The 26,478-nt window shown below is 32.7% G+C and overlaps 1 protein-coding gene across 3 annotated transcripts in view; it reads left to right on the top strand.

Annotated features, from left to right (window-relative positions):
• The window catches only part of TBC1D5 (TBC1 domain family member 5), a 495,717-nt gene that overhangs the window by 34,177 nt on the left and 435,062 nt on the right, over positions 1-26,478 (top strand). For all 3 annotated transcript variants that reach the window (XM_066350480.1, XM_066350479.1, XM_066350482.1), the window contains exon 2: positions 6,846-6,933. The gene's annotated coding sequence lies outside the window, so the exon portion shown is untranslated. The remainder of the gene's footprint in view (positions 1-6,845; positions 6,934-26,478) is intronic.

A 26,478-nucleotide genomic window follows, 5' to 3' on the forward strand; every position in this document is an offset into this window, starting at 1 on the left:
TTATTTTTCCTGATTTTGCATATTAGAATATATAGAAATAGTTGTGCCTTCAGCAGAAACATGATGTATTTTTCCTATTTAAATACTTTGTTGCTTTGATTTTATTGTTGTTGTAACAGTGTTTGGTTACAGTAGTTTAATCTCTCCAGTAACTCTTTAGAAAATTAAATTTAGGTATCTGAGTTCTAGGAATTTAACTTATAAAATGTACTTTCAGATCTTAACATTTCTGAATAACTTTTACTTAACTGAAAATTTTATAATTGTTCTTGAAGAGAGAAAAGAGATATAGTGTTATAGCTAATGAATCCTTTTTAGAACACAAGGATCAGTTTTTGATACATTGACATAAAATAAAGTGGAGATAGTGTATGACCTGTAATTTTATTTTAATGATGTAAAAATAAGTGTCTCAAATACAGTGTAATTAAAAGTTATAATAACTATTCACAATTTCTTTAAATTTAAATTATTTCAAATTAAATAACTTAGATTAAAATTGCATTTATAATTGCCTAGAAGTTTATAATTTTTAAACAAAAAGCATTTACCAAAAATGATCCCAAAGTTTAGAAAACTTACTAATTTAAATTTAAAAACTTAAAATAACCTTTAGTTAATAATTTTTGTTTACCTTTGTTAGAACTTAAATGCAAAAATAATAACCTGTATCCCTTTATATGTAGATGTCAACCCAGTCAAAAAGTGACTGAAAATTAATGACTACATTTTAAAAACTGCAGTTCTTAAAATTTAGATTAGATATAATTTTAAATTTTATACAAATTATAAAAATGGCTCAATTATAAAATTCATAAAGATAATTTAAATTCAGAGTATTTAATTTAAGATAATTTAAGCTTAAATGTATAATTATGAATAGCTTTGACTCCTTAACTATATGGAATTGAAATACATCATATAACCTTTTTAGATAATTTTTATAATTAGGTGAGAACAAGGCCTGAACTATCACCATTCAATTTTCTTGCTAATATTTGCAATTTAGTACTCGAGTTAATCCTTAATTGCTGAAAAAGAGTCTATAACATGGTTATCAATTATTTTTCTATAATACAATATGTAATAAATTTTAAGGATGAGTTATTCAAGAAATAAATGTTGGTTAAATAGCTTACTAGTGAGGTGTGTGTGCTTGCATACCTGTGTGTATCTGTGTTTGTGTGTGTGTGTAAAAGTAGAGTTGATTTTTGGTGGATTCAATTTTGATGGAAAAGAATAGCTGATTAAACATAGAAACTAATTAGAATTACTTTTCCTTTAGGGTATACAATGCTTGCCTCTTCACAAAAGGCTTGAAGTTCTGGTGTGAGCAGAAGGATGACCCTTCAGCTTACTCTGTTAGCACTGGATATATGAAGAACTAGAATAAACATGGTGCATTCTTTTCAGGTTGAATTTTAGTGAGATAATATGGAATAGGACAAATTAATTCAATTATTTTAAAATAATAATACCAAAGAAAATGAATGATTACTATGAACAAGTTTGGCGTTATTTCCGACTCACATATGTATGAATTCATTGTGTGTTTGAGCATCTATTTAGGGTGGTTTTTATGGAAAAGCTTATGTGTCTGACTTAAAATGTTAATCTTCAGATATTATCAATTTTACTTATTAGAGTTTCCCTGTAATAAGCTCAGCTCCTCTTTTGACAGCTACAGAGGTGAACTAGACATATCTCCCTAGTTTTAAGCCTTTTGCAAATGTTTACAGTAAAGAATTTTGGCTTTGTGTCGTTTTTATTATGGATGAAATAAAAACACTTTGCAGTTTGCTTTTACTTACAAATATATTTTAAAAGTACATTAATTTTTAATGTTAGTGGTATCTTACTTAAAAACTTGTTTATTCACTTTTATATCTTAAGTAGGCATCAGGACATACTAGTGAAAAGTTTACAATTATGGGAAACTTTCCTATACATGATTGTGTGTATGTATTTAGGTAATTTTTTTTCTGGGTTTTTAAATATAAATATGTAAGTATCTTTTTAAAGCCTGTATTTTTCTTTCCACAAAGAAAACTTGAAGCCACTAATAAGAATACACACAGATGTGATTATAAATTAGGGTAAAAACTCAAAAGGCACCTTACATTATTTCATTTTTTCATCTTTATATTGGGATGGGTTGGTGGCTGTCAAAATTTTAAATTATATGGCCTTATATTCTCATAGCTGAATCATGTGTCTGGCTAAAAGAATGTCTTTTTTTCCCCTTCAAACTTTACCTTATTTTCCAGCTTAAATCAGTGGTAAGATTCAGCCAGTTTGCATTGGTTCGGCAGAACTGATGCCTAATTTTTTGCTGAGTTCGGCTCACCAGTTGTTAAAATGGCACTTGTAATCAGGTTTCTCTTTAAGGTGGACGCCTGGGCAGCCGCCCATGTGGAAGTCACAAATTTACATTCCTTACTCTTTTTTAATGTTCATCTATGCAACAGCGTATTGTAAGCACCCATAGTTATGTTCATTCTGTCCATAGGTGAAAAAAACTGGCAAGTGAGGATGCCAATCAAGAAGCAATGTGGAAATATCTTAAATAACAGTTTTATTGTTATTTGTATTATTTAATATTTTTTCATTAATACTTTAAAACTCTTTCTTATAACATAATCTAATTTTGTGTAATTTTTTTATTTTCTTATTTAACTATTAAATATATGAAATAATAAACTACTTTTTGGTATATCATTTTTTTATACCTAAAATAGTCATTATGGCAGAGAACTGGTTGTTAAATTATTTGAATCTCACAACTGGTTTAAATCCATCATTATTTTAAACCACCAAGTTAAGATGTTTTGTGTCTTTTACCCGCTCTGTCATTAACTTTGAATCAATATAGCTATGGAATAGTTTGGAGAAGAATTTCTCCTATTTATGGGCCTTTCCCCTGATTTTTTAACAATGGCTTGCACTTTGGATTTTTCATGGTTAAGTATGGATGGCAATTTTTGCCTTGCTCAGCCTTTATCTGTTTTTACTTGTTAGTAGTTTTAAATATGTCAATTGCTTGCTTTTTTTTCTTATTTTTTCATTTTTATGTGGTAATAATGAGGGTTTAGAAAATAGAAGTATTCTAGAAAATATAGAGAATTTTAAAGCATTCCTAATTCTAATATTCTATTAATGATAGTTATGAGACTTGCAGACAGTAGAATTGATACAGATATAAAGGTCTGTATACCCAATAACAACTGGGTAATTCAAGGCAGTGTAAAATACTTATAAAGATAAGAAAGATGTAATTTCTGTTAGATGCATCCATTATGAAGGCATAACCAGAAAAATGTGCAGTAGAGTAGAAATAAAAAAATAACAGAAATACAGAAAATGGAAGGATTTGTAGAAGTTTGAAGTAGGAATGATTAGTTCTACAGAGTGAGATGAGCAAAGTAATCAATATGTCGAGGTAAATTGTTAGGAATGATGGATGTAGCATCTGGTTAGGAGTGACTTGTGTAAAGCTGACAAATGTGATATGTGAATGTTAGTAAGTTGAAAACAACTTGGGCATAGCGAGCTTAGCTTCTTACTAACAGCTAAAGAGAAACATGCATTTTTTTGTACCAGTTTGGAAAGATTTAGCTTATAGATTTTGCTCCACCTTTAAAAAAATCAGCCAATTCCAAGTAATAAAATACATTGAAGCTTGAATCTAGCTACTTTTTAGAAGATGCTTTTCCTCATCTAGGCCAAATTTTTATGAAAATAATAAGTATAATATGTGTTCATTGTAGGAAAATTAGAAAGTAATGAAAAGTACGGGGATAGTGACATGTGGTTACAGTTCCCAAAGCCTAAAACACTATTTTCATTTAAATTAATTCTGTTCTCTTGATTTTTATGAGGTCTCAGCCCTTCACTATAGATATAGAGATCAGATGTATATATATATACTGTGTGTGTATATATATGTGTGTTGTGTGTACGCACTTTTATATAAAATGGGTTATTTTATATGAAATATTTTACAGCCTGTCCTTTTCCATTTAATATTATGAACATTTCTCATATATATGTGTTTGTATGTATGTATTTTAATATAAAGTGGGTTATTTTATATGAAATGTTTTATATCCTGTTCTTTTTTCGTTTAGTGTTATGAGTGTTTCTTTTTATCAGTAAAATTATTGAAAGTAATATTAAGTGACTACATCACATTCTATTCTGAGATTATCCCCACATTTATTTAAGCATTTACCCATTGTTAAACATTCAGGTTTTCTTTCATATATGTCTACACACACATATAAATACATATGTATTATGTTACATATAATTTACAGTGAAACACTGTAATGAAAAACTTTGAGTACATCTCCCATTTCCTCTGAAGAGTTGTAACCTCTCTTGTAGTCTGGTCCGTTTAACTCATTCTGGCTGTTTTCCTTAGTAAAAACAACCCTAATTTTATACCTGGGCTTTATTTTATTACCAATTTGGAGACTACATTTCCTATCCTTCTAAGTGGTTGGATGTAGCCAAAACACTAAGTTATGCTTTATAAACTGTAAGCTGAAATGTGAGAGTTAGCAGGGAACCTTTCTTTCCCCTTCCTTCTCTTTGCTGCTGGCAACGTGGGTGTGTTAGCTGGCATTCCCATAACCTTCCTGGAGTTTGAGCTGACTTTGAGTAGAACAGGATGTGCCACAGCAAAAGGATGGGAGGAGCTTGGGCCCCTGATGTTGGAGTTGCCTCATCAGCCTTCAGTTGGACATTTACATGGGAGAAATTATCTCCCTTTGTTTTTTCCTCTTAAGTTATTTTACACACACACACACACACATTTTTAATCTACAGAGACAGAGTGAGAGTCAGAGAGAGGGATAGATAGGGACAGACAGAAACGAAGAGAGATGAGAAGCATCAATCATTAGTTTTTGTTGTGACACCTTAGTTCATTGATTGATTTCTCATATGTACTTTGACAGTGGGGCTACAGCAGACCGATTAACCCCTTGCTCAAGCCAGTGACCTTGGGTCCAAGCTGGTGAGCCTTGCTCAAACCAGATGAGCCCGCGCTCAAGCTGGCGACCTCAGGGTCTCGAACCTGGGTCCTCTGCATCCCAGTCCAATGCTCTATCCACTGCGCCACCGCCTGGTCAGGCTTATTTATTTTTTTAATTTAAATTTTCTTTTTGGCTGGGGAAGGATAGGATTAATCTTATCTGATGAAGGATACTGTTGTTGAATGCTCTATGTATTGAATAGTAATGTGATAGGTCAAATCAAACATGCATTGTGTCATGGTAGATTCTAGATCCAGGATGAAACCAAAATCTATTTTGAGACTAGAGAGAGATTAATTGATATTGAAAATAAAACATTTAAAATGATAATTTCTTGAGCTGTTTGATGATTATATTGCTGAATTTGGTCAAATGCTTTTACTAATTATCATAAATATTCTTTCAGAAAACACTGGATAGCTTTCATATGCTCTAATATTAACTTTATTTGAAGAATTTTGATAAATGAAATTTAAAAATTTTATAAATGTAGACTTATGTTTTATTATTGATTCTAAGAAAGTTATTCATAACTTCAGTGAAATAAATGAAGGATACACATTAAAAACTTTATTAGACTATTTTTGGAGCAGTTTTAGGTTTACAGAATAATTGAGCAGAAAGTAGATAGAGTTTCTATATACCCATTTTCCAAGCTTTACATCCCTAAACCAAATCTGTATTATTCTATAGAGATAATCCATACACTTCAACAATCATTTTATTCTAATCCAGGGTGTTCCACCCTCAGCACCATTAATATTTTAGGCCAGGTAATTCTTGGTTGGGTGGGGGCTATCGTGTCCATTGAAGATGTTTAGTTAGCATCATCCTTGATCTCTACCCATTAGGTGCCCATAATACCCCTAGTTGTGATGACTGGAAGTGTTTCCAGACATCACTGAATGCCCCTGGGGGTGGGGGATGGAGATAGGTAGGCAAGCTGCTCCCAGTTGAGAACCATTACTGTAATCAATTTATGATGCTAGGATTTGCTGTATTTTTTTAGGTTGGGCTCAAATTTAAGGGGTCTTAGTTGAACAAACCTTCACAGGGAATTGATACAAAGTTAGAATCTTCCCTGCCTCTGGGGATCTTAGGCAATATGCATAGTCTTACTGAGCTTTAGTTTTCTTGACTGTAAAAATGGTAATATATTACCTAACTTGAAAGGTTGTTTTGAGAATTCATTGAGATAAATTATATAAAATGCTTTGATTAATTTTAGTTTCCTCCTCATCAAATGTGCCATATTGTTTGTTATAAACGTGTCAAAAACTCATTACAATGTTCTTATTTCTGTGGGGAAACTAATCATAGTTTGGGATCTAATGTTTATGGATTTCTGGAGTACCGTTCTTTGAATGGTTAAAACCTTTAAGTAAAGGTTCATTGAAGACTGATTTATGAGGTCGATTGTGTTTTGACTCTGTGATGCTCTAATTATACTGTCACTACATTCAAATTGTAACAGTTAAGTGATCTCATGTGTTCTCTCAAGAACTTTGAGCTTCTTAAATTGAGGATAGCATTAGATGTCAGCCAGTCACTTTGTCCTTGACAGGTTTTTGTCTTCATGTCTGAAATTCCACCATTTTAACAGCTTGTGTGTCAGCTCCAATAGAGGAAACTGGTCTCTGTCAGCTTGCACTTGGTCCATTAAAGACTTCTGAAAACTTGACATAGTTTTCAACTAATAATGTTCACATCCCACTGCTACTTTGTAGCATTAGGAAACATTGTTCCCCAGTGAATGAAATGCCATCTGTAATAATTAATACTATTCTTACTGCTCTATCCCTGCAGAAAATTTCCAAAGATGTGGTAAAGGAAGATTTTGTGAATGGAGACTTTCTGATAGGAAAACAATCAAAGGCTGTGGCACTGTTATACTGTAAGTATTGCTTTAAAAAGGAAGCATAAATTAAGAATATTTTAAGTGCTCAGTTGTTTGAGGGAAAATATATTAGGCAAAGATATTATATGTAAAATATAGAGGAAGATATTTTATAATCCTGTTAATAATTTATAAGAAGTAATCCCATGCAGTCTTTTAAAGATTGAAAATATGTTCTTATATATTGAGGTGAGGATTTTACCAATAGCATTGAAAAATATTTTAATTCTAACAGGAGTTGATCTAGATTATGTACATTTGCTTATTTAAAACTATCAGAATCCAGAAAATCATTGTAGTTTTATAGGTTTGTGATTTGTTTGGGTGACTTATTGTTTAGGTTATTTTGCAGAATTATTTATTTGCTGACTTATTTATGTATTTCATTATTTATTTATTTGATTATTTAGTAAATTATTTATCTGATGAATTATTAATATATCTTCATGACATGCTTTAAATTATTTATAACTTAATTTTGAGTTTATTGCTTTTAGACGCTGCATTGTTACTGACTAGTTTTGATTTTTTTTCTTTGTGGTTCTTTAAAATTAAAATATTAGCTCTAAGGCGAAAGTATATTCATGAAATGCCCATGAATATTTTTTAAGTAATTTGTGGTAGAGGTAAAATTTTAGTTGTGCTTTGTTTAGCTACAAATTTACCTGTTTAGTGTTATCGGTGATGGAAGGTATGGTTTGTGTATACTCATTCTGGAATCGCTGACAAATTAATAATATAGCCTGTAGTCTTATCAACTGAGACTGAACATCTAAACCTGAGACCACATTACCCTTTGTATCTATAAAGGGCAGGTCTCTATTTCTTATTTGCTTTAGAATAAATAATGGAGTCCTAGTTATTTTATTTTAGTGGCAAATCTGTTGTACTACTGTAATATTTTTAGGAAAGTTAAGTGAAATGGAGTCCAACTTTGATTTGGATTTCTGATATATAAATTTACTGATGTTGCCTTTGTTTTTTAAATCCCCATTATATGTGTATTTGGAAAACAGCATGATGTTTATATAGATTTTTATATCAGTCATAGTGACATTTATTTCATAGCATATCTCTTATAGAAAGTTTTATACCACTTTATTTTAATGAATTAAAATGGACGAGGACCTTTATAAATGCAAGCTATAGTTTCTCTGGCTTTAGATAATAATTCTCTTAATTAAAGTTTCTGTTTTTAACCAAATAAGGTATTAACTTCTGTCTTTTGACTATTTCATAAGATAGTGTAGTAATTCGTGCTCACTTGTTGAATGGATTTAATGAATAGGTTAATATAGTTATTTGGCTAAGAGTGTCATGTGTACAACATGGTCTCTTGTATTTGTGGTGAATTACTGTGTACTTTAAAATTTTAGCAGTTCAGAGAGAAGTAGCATTGTGCATTTCTTGTTAGGATGCAGTTGAATTATAGTGATAGTGGCCTCTATAGACAGGTTTCACTAAAGAATTGTAAATTATGTATATTTATAGCCAACTTTCTTATTTTGAAATCTTGACTGTCTCAATGTTTAGTTAGAATATCGCTGTAGTATCTTTATATAATTGCCATAAGGAAGTGGTTACATTTGATTTGTATACATGGGTTTAAAAATGTATAATTGTACATATTAGTGACTTTTCTGTTCTGGAGATGAACAACTTAGGTACTGTTAGATATTGAATTTTATTTTAAAATGTACTTCTGTATGCCTAATATAGACTTCTTTAGAAGAAAAAAGTTTACTTCTCCAATATAGAATAAGATCTATATTAGTTGTCATGATAATATATCCAGTCCACACTATTAATAAGTATTTGTGGACTACAGTATTACCTGTGTCATCTAAGTAATCTCTCATTGGAAGATACACTTATGTGTGCACACACATATATACATACATGTGAAATTTTCTCCTGACATCAAAATAAATTTTTAAGACTTGTTTTTGTAAAGAGACATTAGTGGAGATTATCGTAACAATAGATAGCATTTATTGAGCACTTACTATGTGCAAGCACAGTGCTGATATTTTTTAATGGACTGTTAACTCCTCACAGTGAGATAAGTAGAGTTGCTATTTTCATTTTATGAGTGAGGAAACAGAGACTTAAGATACTTGCCACACAGCTGATAGGAAGTGATGGTGCTGGGATTGGGACTCATTTAGTATGGTTTTCTAGTCTTTCTTAGCTCAGGACAGTTTTGTATGTGTAGTTTGTGCAATGTAGTTTTTTAGCAAAGTTGTATTTTCCTCCCTTCCCTTCCCTTCCCTTCCCTTCCCTTCCCTTCCCTTCCCTTCCCTTCCCTTCCCTCCTCCTCCCCCTCCCTCTCCCCCTCCCCCTCCCCTCCCCTCCCCTCTCTCTTTCCTTTCTTCTCTCTTTCTCTCTCTCTCCCTTCCTTCCTTCCTTCCTTCCTTCCTTCCTTCCTTCCTTCCTTCCTTCCTTCCTTCCTTCCTTCCTTCCTTCCTTCCTTCCATTATTTATCTGATAGATTTAACTTGTTGACTATTTTCACTTGCATAACAGTCATCATTTTTACACAGTGAACAGTACTTGAGCTTGAATTTTTTGATTTGATTCTTCTCATAATCCTTTGTATGGACTGAGGAATTTGTGCCTCTGGGAAATCATGTGTTTGTCTAGTGTATGTATAGCACTCAGATCAAATCTTTAGACTTTCAAGCTCTGTTAGGCCAAATCTGATTTCCTTCTAAAATGATGGTACTGTAACAGTTCAATATACACATATCATTAAAAAGAATGATTAAGTGTCTGATGCTTAAGTTTTTATAGAAATGATCACAAACATGCTATTAAATTAACTCTAAATATAGTGTTTAATACACAGTCAAGTATTTAAATATGTGCATAACAAGGATAAGAAAGTAACCAATTTTAATTTTAAACACTTAAATGTAATCATTTGAAAGATTTGGGGGAGCCTCAGAGAGTAAGGAAAAATGTGAATTTGGTGTGAGGCTAAAGGAATAAAATCTTTCCAATCCTGTTTGCTACCTGCAGATAAAGGGAAGCCTCCATTCTGGGTCTGGAATACACCAAGGACAACAGAAAATAGTTGAGATAATGTTAGACAGCAACAGATTTTGATGGTTTGTGAATGCCATAAGTAACTATATCTGAGTAAATAGCAGGGTACTATATAAATTACTCAAAGCTTTAAGTTACATGTTTCAAGTAAATACTTAATGTTATATTGGAACAGTGATTTTCAACCTTTTTCATCTCATGGCACACATAGACCCATTCCCAAAGTTCTGTGGTCCATCAAAAAAAATTGTTTTTGCTGATCTGATAAAAAATTAGATATACTTTTGATTCATTCACACCAGATGACTATTGTTGTTAGCTGCTGTTATTATTAATTTTTTTTGACATTCTAAGGAAAAAGAGGTCAGTATCTGACTATATAGTCAGGTGAAACATGTTTTAAAAATCCTTGTGGCGCATTGGTCAAAAATTGCTGCTTTAGGAAATCCTGAAAAACCCGTGATTTAGGTAATACAAAATAACTGTAATAGCTAGAATGGACATACAATTTACTATTAAGTTCAGGACAATTTTGAGAGGGAAAGGAAGTACTGTAATATGCTAGGACAATAGGTGTAAATAGGAATCTTCTTAGCAAAATTATGACCTATGGTCATCCTAGTAATATCTCAAATTCCTATTGAATTATTCCTAATAGTCATATAATACAGTATATATATATTTAGGAGGAATCTTAATTCACATGCAATATCTTTAAAAATGTTTTATTTTGTGATAAAAGTAATCTTCCATCAGTCCACTATTTATGTGTTTTTGTTAGCCAAGCAAGGCAGTTTGTGGCTATGACTTTTTAATGCATGACTGATGTTTTATAGCTTTTGGAACCTATTTTTAAGATGAAAATAGAGAGATATTGCTATTAGGAAGAAACAGAAAAGTATGGCAGAGTTGGTTATGATCTAGTACAGTGGTAGTCAACCTGGTCCCTACCGCCCACTAGTGGGTGTTCCAGCTTTCATGGTGGGCAGTAGCGGAGCAACCAAAGTATAAATAAAAAGATAGATTTAACTATAGTAAGTTGTTTTATAAAGATTTATTCTGCCAAACTTAGCGAAAATTCGACATAAAGTACTTGGTAAGTAATTATTATTATATGCTTTAACTTGCTGTAACTTTGTTTTATAAATTTTATAAAGTTACTTCCCTACTTTATAAATCACCATAACTGTGGAACCAGTGGGGGTTAGAAAATTTTACTACTACAGAGATACAAAAGTGGGCGGTAGGTATAAAAAGGTTGACTACCCCTGATCTAGTACATAATTCTAAAGTTTTTCTTCGTATCACACAAGGATTTTTTATGCTTGTTTTGCCTTGCAAATATTCTAATTGATGGCGTATTTGACATTGTACTAAAACAAATTCTATTTGTTATATGTTTAGAATTTATAATTTTATGTTGGATGAACCAGTAATCTTTCTTTTCCCCCTTGAATAAAGCAACTATGTTGCATGTTACATATATTGATAAGTTGACAGTTTTGCTAAAACATTTTTGAAAACAACTGTTTTTTTTTGGTGAAATTCTGTGTGTGAAAATAATATCTGGAAAAGAAAAGAGTTGCTTAAAGATTTTTTCTTGTGTGTGTGTAGTTTTCTTTTTAATTCCCTCTTGACATGTATTTATCTAACACAGCATACTACATTATTAAAGTAATAATTAGATTATTAAATTTAAATTTTTAGTTAATTTGCATTTAGATTATAGATGATTTGTTAAATTGAAGCAGGTAACCACACTGGCATATTTGTATTTGAATGTACATTACAAAGAAAAGTTTTCATGTAGTTATTTTAATTCATATGTATAATATCAAAACTTTTTATTCAGAAAGGCCTATTATATATACTTAGTAAGGAAAGTAGGAGTTTCCATATATTTTGCCTGGAGCTTGTCATAGTGTGAAGCACTTCATAAAATACTACTATAGTTTTAAGAATAATAACATAGGTTATGTTTTGGCTCTGAGAGTAGCTCCTTTATAATTATGACAAGTAAAAGTACATCCAAAGGTCACATTAAACATAAGATTTCTTTCATACCTCATCTGTTTTGTGGATAGCATGTGAATTAATTTGGGTCCCTGTACTGATATTTTAGGAGAGCAACCCAAGGTTGTTCCCATGAAAGTATTTCAAATATCTTTCTTCTTATCTCCTATGTGGTTGCAATATTTGGCATGAATGTGTATTTGAATTTTGGACTAATTAAATAGAACCTTATGAAATTTAGAGTTTGCACAATAAAAAAAGGGACTTTTATACTACAAGGATTGTGTAGGGCACTATAAAATAATACTGACATGTAAGTGTCTTACTATACTGACTACATGCAGTATCTTAGTTTTGGCCACGTTAGTATTAATATTGCTCACTCAAACAGTAAATACCAAACAACATACCAACAACATATAACAGAAAATGAAGTCACACAAATGAAATTATGTAAGCATGGCATGATTATTCATAGATGATCTATTGATCATATCCTATTTTTTACTTTAATTTGGTAAGTAAAAGATGGAGTATTGCAAAAGTTATATATAAGAAAGGTTTCTATTTGAGAAACATAAATAGAGTATGCATATGTTCTAGAGTGGTTATAAAATTCCTTAAGTCATCCTCAGTACACAATACCAAAAAATAAGACTGCTATAAGGACATTTGAGAGAGGATAAAATGACAAGTTACAGTTTTTAGTATAATTGGCAAATGTATTTTTTTTTGTTTTTGAAATACTTTTTTCTATTGTTTTCCTCATTTTGCATACTACTTGCAATAAGACTTCGGATTCATTAGTATTTTATATATAAAAATTAACTACAGATTAAGTATACATAATAATAGAGTTGAAAGATGAGATTTTAATTTTTCACTTAAAATTTGAAAAATAACTGAAACCTGTCAGTTATTTTTGGTGGGGATTTTGAAATTGGTAACTGATATAGTAATTGCCAAGCATTTTGAATTGTTGCTCTTATTTCTTAATTATTTTCTTACTTCATAGAAACTATACATTAACATTTTGTTACTGGTTTCTTAAATGAAACCTAATTATAAAATAACCAAATTAAACCACGCTGTGAGTGAAAATGTGTTGGTGGGTGTATTTTTGTGTAGATACATGGTTTTGTTTCTCTTCAAAGTGATACTGTTTATAATGCATGTAAACATAACTTTAGAGGTGAATGTGTAACAGTTTGGTAGTATTTGATATTGGTTTAATGTAGAGACTGTCCTCTGAGGACTAACAGCCCTTGTCATGGGGGTTTCCTCCAATCTCACAGGCATCTTTGCCTAGACAAAGAATACTTGTTTCTAATTGCTTCCTCTGCTTTATTTACTATGGTTACTATTTCTTCAGCTGCTACTGCTATTTTCATTCAGAGTTATACTGTGAAGTGTCAGTGTGATCTAGAAGAGGGTCAACAATTTGATATCCTTAGAGGTGAGATGGATAGCTTTGCTGTGTTCCTTTTCTGTGGATCCCATCTCATTGTCTTTTTTTTTCTGATTTAACTTCCTCGTTATATGGAAATTTAAAAAAAAATCCAAAACTTTATCTCACTCTCAGACTTGATCAATAGTTTGGTTGGGTATAGAATTCTAGGTTGCAAGATCATTTTCTTTTAGAATTTTGAAGACTTTCTTTTACAACATTCATTGTTGTCACTGAGAAGTTCATTGTCTTTTTCCTCCCTCCATATTGTTTTGTGCTGTGCCTGCCCTGTTTTTATTATTCTGGAAGCTTTTAGTATCTTTATATCTGGAGTTTTATGATGATGTGTCTTGGAATGGATTTTATTCCTTATTTTACTGGATCTTCAAAGAACTCTTTCATTCTAGAAGCAAGAGTACTTCAGTTTGGGGAAGTTATCTTGTGTTATTTTCTTCTCCCTGTTTGTTAGTTGTTTTTTCAGTTCTCTTAGTTGGAGATTCCCCGCCAGGGCAGGAGACGTAGTATGTATGAGGTTGGATGTTGCCAGACTGGGAAAAATGGTTTTGTTTTTTCTCAGTGTGTTTTATGATAAGTTCTTTTATTAGTTACTTCCTTTGATATATTATATCTCTATTTTCCACAAAATTGTGATCTCTTTGGGGTTTTGTGAGGAAGAGGAAATAAGCCCAGGTGGTTAATCTTTGTTGACTCAATCGTTTTATGTGGTTCACTTCTTTTTTCTTTTCCTGGCTAACTCATCCTGCAAGATGTAGTTCTTGAAAACTTTCCCTGATTCCTCACTGATACCATCTCACCTACAAGTCTTTGTAGAGTACTTATTATATACCACATTGCAATTATAGTTTATTGCTTATCATTGTGATAAAACAGGAATTGACTGACTTACTTTTACCAGTGTCTGTTCTAAACATTGTCTTCCTTGAATGAAAACAAACAGAATACAGAAATGAGGTAGATAATAGCAACAGTACAGTTTTGTCAGAATAATTGTAATGTTTCTTATTTTAGAAATATTTAAAAGAATTAATGTTTGATAGATCAAAAGTAAAACAATGAAGAATTATTTACTAAGATATTAATACTATTATTGTTTTATGGCAATCAAATAAATGTCTTTATATTGAAGCTAAATTATATAGTAGCCATGAGAGTAAAGGAGCAGCTTTTTAAAAATGCATTTAATTAGGAATTAAGCTACAAGATATTAAAAAAGATAACTTTTTAAACTAACTAGTGAATAGTTTTATATATTAAAGAGAGTACAACAAAATTGTAGACAAAGTCTTGCCTTCTTTGGTTAGCATAACATTCCAATAATTCCAAATAACACTGGGGAACAATTTTTTTTTCATTTTCTGTTGCATGAGGTTTTAGAACTGTTTCTATATATCTCTTCATCGCTGATTCCAAATCAGAAATCTGTTTTTTTTGGTGCATGCTCTAGTTTTTATGCAATTTTAATTTGTTTTTGTTACAGTAAATGGCATGCATTGGTTTTTAAATTGGAGTTAAAGGGCAACAACTCTTGGATTGAACATAACCACAAGGCAATTAATGTTTTACAAACATCACTTTTACATAATTGTGATTGTTTTTAAATGTAAAAAATTATTATCTCATAAAAACACCCTCTTATTTTGTTTTAAGATTGAATAATGGCTTCTTCGAGTAGGCATAAATGTAAGAATAGTCCTGACACCTTCTGTTATATATATGGCTGTTACACACTTCAACGTTAAAGGCCCAATATTTCATCATTTGTGACACGTGCATATATTGCCTATTTTCAAATTCCTGTTGGCGATCAAGACAAGAATTGGCTCCTCATACTGTGTCATAATTGTGAGGAAATGCTTCATGACTGGACAAAAGGAAAACGCAAAGGAATGCCTTTTGGTATTCCCATGGTTTGGTGTGACCTAAGGACCACAGCAGTGACTGTTATTTCTGTCTGATCCATATAAAGGGCGTCGGCAAAAAAAAATGGCATATGATCGCATATCCTAATATTCCTTCAGCAATATGACCTATCCCATGCTCTGAGACACTCCCGGTTCCAGTTTTCAATGGTTTTATTTCTTCTAAGGACGAAGAAAGTGAACATGGTGATTAAGTGTATTTTCATAAGATGCATGAGGAAATGATTGTAGAATCTTAAGGGTCTTCTTCTGATGCCAAGCAGTCATTCACCCCTTAGCAGTTTAGCCAACCCAAATTGAATGACTAAGTAAGAGATTATCAAAGAAAGCAGCTGAGTTATTAGCCTCCAGGCTACAAGAAAAGAATGTACTTCACCGGTCAGCTAAAGTATCCCATTTCAGGAAGCGTGAACAAATTTTTGTGGACTTTTTTTCCAAACGTGGTATCAGTAGTCTTCTCAGCCAGCTAGGTGTTACCACTTACAGTCCAACAGAATGGCGGCTATTTCTTGACAGCTCTAAATGGAGTCTGAAATGTGTTCTTCTACACAATGGTAATGTTTATGCAGTGGTTCCAATTGGTTATTCAACTCATCTGCGAGAAGATTATAATGACATAAAAATTGTCTTCGACTTTCTGAAGTATGAGGAGCATAACTGGATCATTTGTGTGGATCTTAAAAGGGTAAATTTCCTGCTATGACAACAGAGAGGTTTCATGAAGTATCCTTGCTTGCTTTCTGTGTTTGTGGGAAGGCCGAGCTCAGGAGAAACATTGGACACAGAAAGAGTGGCTGAAACGTGAAGCTCTGGAAGTAATATTGCGAATGAACCTGTAGTTAATCGAGACAGGATCATTTTTCCCCCACTTCATATCAAACTTGGCTTAATGAAGCAGTTTGTTCACGCTTTGAATAGAGAAAGTGAATGCTTTCAACATATTATTTCAGCTTTTCCTGCCTTGTCTTTTGAGAAGATAAAAGCAGATGTATTCGACGGACCTCAAATTCAAACCCTAATACGTGATGAAGAATTTGCCAGGAAGATGAATAAGGAGGAGAAAGCAGCATGGCAGTCTTCTGTGGCAGTTACAAAGAACTTCCTTGGCAACAAAAAAGCAGAAAACTATGAACTTCTGGTTCAAAGGATGCTGTTGGCTTTCCGCGACATTGGATGTAACAGGAGCGTTAAGATTCACTTCGTGAACAGTCACCTTGATAAGTTTCCCGAAAATCTTGGAGCTGTTAGTGATGAGCAGGGAGAACGCTTTCATCAAGATCTGAAGACAATGGAAGAGCGTTATCAGGGCGGTGGGATAGAAATATGATGGCAGACTACTGCTGGAGCATCAAACAAGATTGTCCTCGACAAGTACATAAAGTCAAGAACTAAAAACACAAATTTTTGCCTGAATAGAATTTAAATACGTTTTGCGCAAATTTTATGATTAAAATAAGTGTTTCAATATGTTCTATTTCAAAATTGTAGACAAATTCTGATGCAGTCATATCTTTTAGTGTATTAGTGTATTTACTGCATTATATAAATTATTATATTTTCACAAAGATGATGCCCAAGAAGACATTCTACTTCATTAAGTTAACCTAAATGTTGAAAATTTTACAATAAGATGAAAACCTAAAATCTTGAATTGCAAAAGAACTGTAGCTTACAGAGAAAAACTAATATCTGATTTGAGATCAGCACACTCAAATTAGGTAAGAACAAGTGTTTTTGTGGATGCAACAATAATTTTGTTCCTCAGTGTAATAAAAATGAAAATTGTAAGAAAACAGGATATATTTTTTGCTGACTATGAGCCATATCCACAGACAAAAGGAAAACATTCAAATCAGCATATGATTTTGTAAAAAGTCTTTTGTCACTCTTGAGTTTGTTTCACCATCAAAATTATGCTGTCTCTCTTTTGGGAATCTTTCCTTTGGTCACAATATTTTGTTTTATTTTACCTTTAATGGCAGGAAATAAAATAATTTTATTTAAACTATTTGATGCATGTTTTCAAAAGTATTAAAATAAATCAGTCTGCAAATATGTTTTGAGTACAGACAGTGCCCTGGTTGGAATGAAGGTGAAGAGGGACTCACTTTTGAGAATGTATCTTCTCTATATGCACAGAAGTGGCAGGAACAAAGCTCAGCAGGGTGAGAAATGTCTCCAAATTGTATATGAATAATTATCAGTCGATGGCTTTGATACGATTTATAATAATTTAGATATCTTTATTATCTTAACAGAATGTTTGCATAGTTTTGTCATATTTTAGGCATGAAGTATGTATATAAGTCAATAATCATCAATAGCTTGTGAAAGTTACTTGACAGTGTTCAAATTTTATTTTTAATATTTATCTCTTATTTTAAACCATACACTCAGTTTCTTTAGGATCTAACCATTTTTATTGAGATTGCTTGCTGATTAGAAATGTTCTTAAAATTGCATAGAATTTACTTTTGGAATATTGCATTTTTCAACTATTGATTCATATTCATACCACTGTAATATTTTTTCATAACATAATATTTTTATAAAGTAATTTAAGTTTCAGAAATTAGGAATTTTGCAACAAAAAAGTAGGTAATGATTGTTTTCTGTACAATAATCTTTGCTTCATGAATCATCATTTAAATTTATTGTTTTATTTCCATGTACTTTTATTTAAATTCAACCTTTATATCTTTTCAGGAGTGGTTTCAGGTTAAAATTAGCCATATAATATTTTTCATTCAAATTAACTTATTTTCCTTTCTCTTGAGGCCTTGTAATTCATTTGGACTTTTATCAAAATAATTTCTGGAGTGTACCAAGTTCTCACCCTACACAATTGCTATCACTCCATCTCCTGCACTTCTTCCATCTTCTTATCTTTCATTTTGCATCCCACTTTATATATTAGGTTACCGTGAAACTAACACAGGCAAAAAAACATTATGAAAAATGTAATCAGGTACAGAAAGATCATATAGAGAAAAATATAGTTATGATATTGTATAAACTTTTAAAATATCTAGCAAGCTAGAACTGTTTAACAGATGTGATTGTTTTATTGTTTCAAATTTATGCCAATCAGAGTTGATAGGATTTGATCACACTCTAGTAGATTTATGAGATAAATTACAATATTGCATGACACGCTTCAGATAGAAAACATCAATATAAGTTGAATATGATTTCTTGTTTAAGATAACAAGCCAGTAATTCTTTAAATCAGATAGTTGTACTTTAAGAGAATATCAGTTTTGTGAAAATTAACAATAGCTTTGATATTTTCTTTATGGTGACACAAAGTATGTTAAACTTCTCTTTCAGTCTACAGATGTGACTGTAAGTGGGAGGCCCCTTGTTTATTTAGCTGTGGATGACCAGTGCCCAGAGGCCCATGAAGAAGTGGGGCTGAACCTGACAAATCAGACTGCACACAATTTTAATAAAAGATGAAAAGGTTGTCCTTGTGGTTCTAAACTTCTAAAGGTTCCATTAGATTCCTCTAAAGGTTTACTAGGAATTTTGGTTTTCTTCTTCTTTTTTTAAACAAATAGAAGTTTAATACCTCATACAAACAAAAAAAATGAAAAAGAACATATTGGCTAATGAAGTGGCAAGTTCCTCCCGTAATGCTGGAGCCAGGGAATGGGAGTCAGAGTCTCAAGCCCCATGTTCTGACAACAAAGTGGTAGAAACTGTTATTTAAAAGACCTCACGAAGATGATTTTAACTTCATAGGAGGTCTATGTGCTAGAATCCCAGAGTTCAGTTTTGAAATTACAATCTCTTGAGGAATTGATTTGAAGTTACTGCTAAGTCAAATCATTTGTAAAAAGAGAGTAGAATTTTTAATTTCTTAGATTGGAATTAAAATATTTTAGAATATGGAGATTAGCCAAACTAATGATTTTCAAGAAGGTAGACCCTAACGTTTCATCTAAGGATATTGTCAAATCTTTAAAATTTTTCAGAAGAAAATTATTTACTCATGTCTTACATGTAAATTATTTAAGAAATAATTTGAATACTCACAAAAATGCATAGGTTGAATACAACAGCTTACCTTGTATTTACCATGCAGAATTAGTATGTTAACATTTGTTCTGTCTCTCTCTCTCTCTCTCTCTCTCTCTCTCTACACACACACACACACACACACACACACACTGTTTTAAAGTCCTTATTTTCTAAGAGATAACCACTACCCTGAAAGTGGTTTCTCTCCTTCATGTCCATATTTTTAGATTTACTACATTTATGTGCTCATTAACATTGAGTGTTCTTACTAACTAAAATATTTTATTAATCTTTATGCAGTTTGCTTTTTCTTTTTACTCAGCATTGTTTTCGAGCTGTTTCTTCTCTTTTTACATCTGGTTCATTTTATTTTTTTTTATTTTTTTTATTTATTGATTTTTAGACAGAGGAGAGAGAGAAGGGGAGAGAAGCGAGAGTAGTTGCTTCTCCTATGTGCCTTGACTGTGCAAGCCCTGGGTCTTGAACCGGCTACCTCAGCGTTCCAGGTTGCCACTTTGTCCACTGCGCCACCACAGACCAGGCTGGTTCATTAATTTTAATTGATTTCTAATATTTCATGATAGGACAACATCAGTACCACAATGTATGTATGTATTTTGTCTTTGAGTGGACATTTAAGGGTCAGGATGCTTTGCACAGACTTCTTCCATAGATATTCACGTGGCTCTGCTGGGTTGTGTTCTGAGCACGTGAGACCAGCTGCCCTCAGCTGGGACAGTGTTGTATCCAGGTTCTGGCATTGGGCAGCATCCTCAGGCAGTTCGGTGCCACTGGAGCTGTGCATTGCTTTCTCTTTCCTTGCTGAAGTTCCTCTGTCCTTCAAAGCCAACCACAGGGAAGCCTGCAGACAGTTTGTCATGCTGTGCTTTAAAAAAAACCCAAAACATCTTCCTATCCTCCTTGCTTCCCCCCCTGTAAAAGAAAATAATTCATAAAATACCCTTTTTGTGTGTGTGTGTGTTTTTTAAAAAGGTGCTTTTTGTTATATTTTACAGTTACTACATTTCTGTTTTGTTTTAGTCTGTGAGAGGCTAGGACCTGTACTATTTGGGGTTTCATTTGCCATAACAACTGGTGCACAGGGTGTATGCGTACATAGGCTTGGTTTTACTTAATGTGAACAATATGATTTTATGCCCAGGTGGTTATACAAGTGATTCAGTTACTAACAGTGAAATATTGAATATTGAGACTGATAGGCTCTTATTTGTGAATAGTTTGGAATTGTTTTGGAGCTTATTTGAAAATTTTATAATCTGAATTGAATTCTTTGGGTTCAAATTTATATTACAGTTTTCATTAGTCAGGCTTCTTTTATTTTAATGCATTTTATATATTGGTAGAAGTCATATATTTAAAAGTCTACTTATATATTACACAATGAAAATTTGGAATGTGATGCACTCTCAAACCATTGAAGAGAAAGCTGTTTATGAAATTCTTTGATGGTGTGCCCAACAGCTTGAAGCTGCCTCACAGAATGCCAAATATTAGAGCATTAATGTTATTAACCCTTGCTTGAAATAGCCGGGAAGTATTTCTTCTTGAAATAAAAAAGGATGAAAGAAGTTGCTAGGTCTGGATCATTTCTTTTGTATCAGTAGTTTCAGAAAGCTGGAAAGTGTTTATGGTGTGTAATAAACTGCTCTAACAATGCCACACAATATGTACCAAAAATGATCTCTGTTTAATCTAGACACCGATTTAATGAGACAAGACTAGCTTACATCAAAAATGGATGTAAGATGTGATTTATTTCGCTTTCTCTGTGTTTTTTCTACATAAGTAATGGATGTATCTTTTAACATCATTGTCATTTTTTTTGGAGTTTTTAATTTGATTTTCACATGCATTTTTTGAATTCCATGAGTATGTACTTGCTTCATAAACCCATTCAAAATACGGTAGCTACTAAAATATTTTAAAGAAGATACCTAATCTTGTTCTGTATCATCTATTTTGCATGAAAACAATTCTTATCTGTTCATCTTTTAAAGTTCCTACCTCTTTTTTGAGGAGTACTGTGTATCTTTTTTATCATTTACCGGAAAGTTTTAGGGAAGACTGCCAAGTTTTCAACGAACGAACGAACTATTGTGAGACGGTGACTCTTGGGGTTCCAGGTCTGTCCGGTGCCCTGAGCTCAGGCTGCCCTTAGGTTTGCTGTTGGCAGAGTCGCTGAACTGTCCCTCGTCTCTGAGAGCTCCTTGCTAGGCTCTGCTTTTGTTTCTCTTCATTGGATTTTATTCCCTTAAACTCCAGGTGCTGACTTCGAGCCCTTAAATTCTTCAACATCTGGATTGTACATCTTGATTGACAAATTTGCCTTTACATATGGTCGGATAATTCTATATTTGGAAAAAATAGTATTCCTATTGTGTGTTTTCTTCCACTGAACCTTTCAGTGTTAAATGTAGTTTGGATGCATAGGGAAGAATTAATGATTGGAAGATACAGAGTTGGTAAATTATTTATTCTGGCCCCGAGGAAGCTGAAAAGCTGAGTGAAAGACTAATAAATCATTTGTGGTAGTGCTGGTTGTCACTTCCAATTATTTTAGACGGTTTTGTGATAAACTGCAGCACCTGCTAGATACCCGCACACCCTCCCTTGATGCTGGAGGTGCGGCTTGTGTAGTCGATTATCAGAGGCAAGTTTGGGTAAAGTTTATTTAGGCTGGAAAGGAAATTGCTCTTTTTAAATCAGTTTTGTTGCTTTTTCTCACTGTTTTGAGTGAAAGGATTTCTGTGACAAGGCAGGAATCTGGAATTTATATACTACTTGAGCCAAGGAAGACTGTCTTTATCTTTTGTTAAATACTTGAAGAATTGAGCTTCTTTATTATTCCCAAACTAATTAGAAACTACTTCAACTGAGATGATTAGTATGCTAAAGATCCAATCATCTCCTGGATATGCTACCACTTAATAGAGAATCACTACTGCTGTTTGACCAGACCTTTTTTTGTCATTCACTGTATTTAATGGCTGAGGCTTTGAACTAGCAGTCCGAAAAGGTGGTGAGCTCCCTCTTTGCATTGGTCCTCAACTCAGCTGCCAAGATCGGCAGAAAAGAATTTGAAAGAAAGCTTAGCCAGGACTGTTCTGGATCTAGCAGTCCTGATACAGGGCTACCCTGAAACGCCTTCAGAAATAAATTACGAACTTCATATAGTGTGCAAGCTTCATGCTTGGGATTATGGTCAGCTCTTTTGTTTTCATCAGAGTTTAACAATTATTTATATTCAAGCCCAGAACATCGTTTGTTTATACTTCAGAGTAACTCGTTTTCACTGAGATTTTCAGCTTTAACATAAAAATATGGGAAATTTGAGAGGACTAAGCTCGTGTGCCTGTTCTCTAGAAAACAACTATTAACTACTACTACTACCACTATTAAGTAGTAACTAACTCTTTTTTAGAGCTTGGTATGTGCCATATACTATTCTAAGCATTTTACATATATTAACTCATTTTAATACAACAACCTGATAGGTAAGGCCATAGTGATTTCATTTTTTCTTTAGAGTCTATAAAAGGAGGGAAGTGTTTATGATAAATCTTAATTAGGTTTAAGACTTCAAGTAGTGTAATAACTAAAATTTATCGAACATTTAATTTTGTTTTTGGTATTATATATATTATTTCATTTTTAACCCCTGCATAGTTAATCATTATCTCCTTTGTTGTGATGAAGAATATGAAGCTTGGAGGCGGAGGAACTGGGCTCTGAGACAAGCTGACCAGGTCTTTGCTCTGTTTGGGTGTACACACCCTAGCCCCGGGAGTCTGCTGCTGACTAATCAAGGAAAGTGTGAAGGAACATGGGCTAGTGGGAACCCAGGCAACTAGCTTCTCTAAAAGTGGGCCTGAGTTTCCATATTTATTGATTCTTTTTTTTGAGAGAAGTTAAAAATCTAGACTTTTTTATGTAAGATGTTTAAATTTTAAAATCTTGGCAGTTTATTCAGGATGAAGTGTTTTCCTCCTGGATGGGGCCTGTGAGTGCCAGTTTGTAACCTTTACATGCTGTATTGCCTTTAGTAGGGTTTGTATTGAGGTTTTTCTTTTTAACTTAATCCAATGGAAAACCAGGAAGAGTCTATGAAGTAGTATTAACAGGTCAGTATTAGTAAAACTTCATCTTTAGGGAGATTTACAGACTAGATGAAACATAATTATTCATTATTTTAGTAATTCTATATAGTTCATAATACATCTCAGATAAGTTTTGGTTAAGCTTTGTTTTCAAGTTGCCATGGTATGCTAATAATTGAAATACAGGCTAGCATAGAGCATAATATGAAAGAATTAAAAAATTAGACTAGGATCTTAAAAAGTTAAGCAGGTAGTAAAACACGTAATGTTTATTAACACACTCTCTCTTAGTGTTGTACGTCTGGTAACAAACCCTTGTATCTCCTCCTTTCCCCACTCTTACACATTTCATTCCTGTGCTATGAATTATGTGGGAAATCAAGATACGCATAATTTCTCATTGAAATGCCTTCATCAGATTACCCATGAAATTAAGCAATATGTGGAATACTATGGTTTTTAAGGGAATTTTGTGACTTTTAATGAAATTTTAACACAATCAGTCAAAGACCTTCATTTATGTGGTGTATTACCCAATGGCAAAGTTTTAATAAGTGGGATCTGTTTGAAATAAAAGACAGTGGTTGTTATTATGGTTTTATTGAATGCTTTTATGTCACTTAAAATAGAAGTAAAATATTTCTGGAGACAACTTCAGTGTCATTTCATAAGTGTTTGAAAAAAATTCCAAATTAGTCGGTTGTTAAAAGGTCCTTCCACAAACCTACATTAAAGACCTAACCTAATCAATGTTAGTAGCAAAGTCAGTATTTCAAAATAATTTTTCTTAATGGATTTTCTTAAAAGTTTTAAATTTAATTTTACTGATTTTAGAGAGAGGGGAAAGGGGGAGAGAGAAACATCAATTTGTTATTCCATTTATTCATGCATTCATTGGTTGATTCTTGTATGTGCCCTGACTAGGGATTGAATCCACAACTTTGATATACTGGGACAACACTCTAACCAGCTGAGCTACCAGGCCAGGGCCTATCTTAATGGATCTTCAAAGCCCGCTTTATTAAAAAAGATATTTCATCCAAAATCAATAGTTCTTTTAAAAAAGGGTTTAATAAATTATGAATTCTTTAATGTGTTCTTTAGATCTTTTATGTATTATTTAATATATAAATAAAATGCTTGTTACTGACTTAATTTTTTGTTAAAAGTTTTATGTTGCAAGAGTGTTTTGATTTAGAGCATTTCATTTCATAGTGTTCAATTATTGGTCAAAGTATGGCTTTAAAAATTTAATAGAAAAATATTTTACCATGTCTTTTTTATAGTAAAAATATATGTTTATTATTTAATGAACAATAAAATATGAAAAATAAAAAACACATGTGATTCCACCATGTAGAAATGACCAGCAAACCTCTTTCTGTTTTGAGGTCTATTTCTTTTTGTTACTTTGACTGCTTGGCATCATATATTTCTTGTCTGTGATATTATTCATAGCTCAGTAAATTTGTTTTTAAAAGGAATCATAATATTTGAACAGAGTTCAAATGCATCCCCTTCATAGAACATTTTGTCCAGTAGCTGGAAGTAAATTCTTCTTCCTTATTTTTATATGACTATACCTTGGTACCCTGAAGCTACTTTTATCTTATCCCAAACTTCTCTGAGGGCAAGAACTACCTGATGTTCATCTTTATATTCTTATAACATCCACTGACTGTTGAATGAATAAATAAAAGTAGATCTTAAATTCAATTTCTCCCTTGCATCAAGTACTTGAAATAGCAAAATGACAACAAATATGTGAATGCAGTTTCTATAATTTTAATGGGTATTCCAGTAGGGCTTTTGTGGAAATCTGATTATGCAAAGAATCACTGAAGTTTATGGTGTTAATATTTCTTTCTGGATCTAAAAATGTACCTGGTCTCCTATATCATAATTAATGAAGATTTACTATGTTCAGATATGTCAAGTAAATGTAATTTGAAAGGTTAATTTTGCTAAATAAGTATCTACATATAATATTACAGTATTAGAAATCTGCAAAACAAATACTGAAGTATTAGAAGGTATATAATTAAATGGAGCATGGGAAATATGAAGTGAAAGTATTTAGGCATAGTGGATCTAGTATGCTATTATTTAGATAAAAGTAATTTATAATGCTAGAGGTAATTAGGTCTTTAGAAGTTATCTAATTAGTCCATAGGAAACTGAAGTTTTGGGACATAAATAGTTGGACCAAGGTCGTAAGACTGCAGTGTACCTAATGCTCATAACTACTGTGTTTTCTTTTTAAGAAAGTGAGAGAGGCAGGGAGGCAGAGAGACAGACTTCGGCTTGCACTCTGAGATTCACCTGGCAAGCCCTCTACTGGCGCTGCTCTGCCCATCTTGGAGCTGCTGCTCTGTTGCTCGGCAACCAAGCTATTTTAGCACCTGAGGTGAGGCCATTAAGCCATCCTCAGCACCTGAGGCCAACTTGCTGGACCATTCAAGCTATGGCTGCAGGAGGAGAAGAGAGAGAAGGGTGAGGGGAGGGGGTGGGAAAGCAGATGGTCGCTTCTCCTATGTACCCTGACCAGGAATCGAACCTGGGACTTCTATAAGCCTGGCCAACACTCTACCACTGAGCCAAACAGCCAGGGCCTAATGTGTTTTCAAATAACTTTTGAATGAGTAAATTAAATGTATTATGTATAGAAGTTGTTCTTAGCTTTGCCACATGTACATTAGGAAACTTATTACCAAAATTTTTTCACCATTAATGTTTTTATTAGAAAATAGAATGTTTGTTTTCCTTAAAATGTGTATGCTTTGGCAAGAACTTAGAAGACATAGTAACTTTTAAAACATGGCAATGTAAGGAAAGAGGAAATAGAATGGATTCTAGTAGTTTTTGTTTCTAGCAGCACTTTGACTATGTAATTGGAAGGTAGCTTTCTGGAAACTTTTCAGTTTGGAAGAAGATTTCAGCTGGAGTGTCTGAA

The sequence above is a fragment of the Saccopteryx leptura genome, chromosome 10 (genome assembly GCF_036850995.1).
Source record: "Saccopteryx leptura isolate mSacLep1 chromosome 10, mSacLep1_pri_phased_curated, whole genome shotgun sequence".
Lineage (NCBI taxonomy): Eukaryota > Metazoa > Chordata > Mammalia > Chiroptera > Emballonuridae > Saccopteryx > Saccopteryx leptura.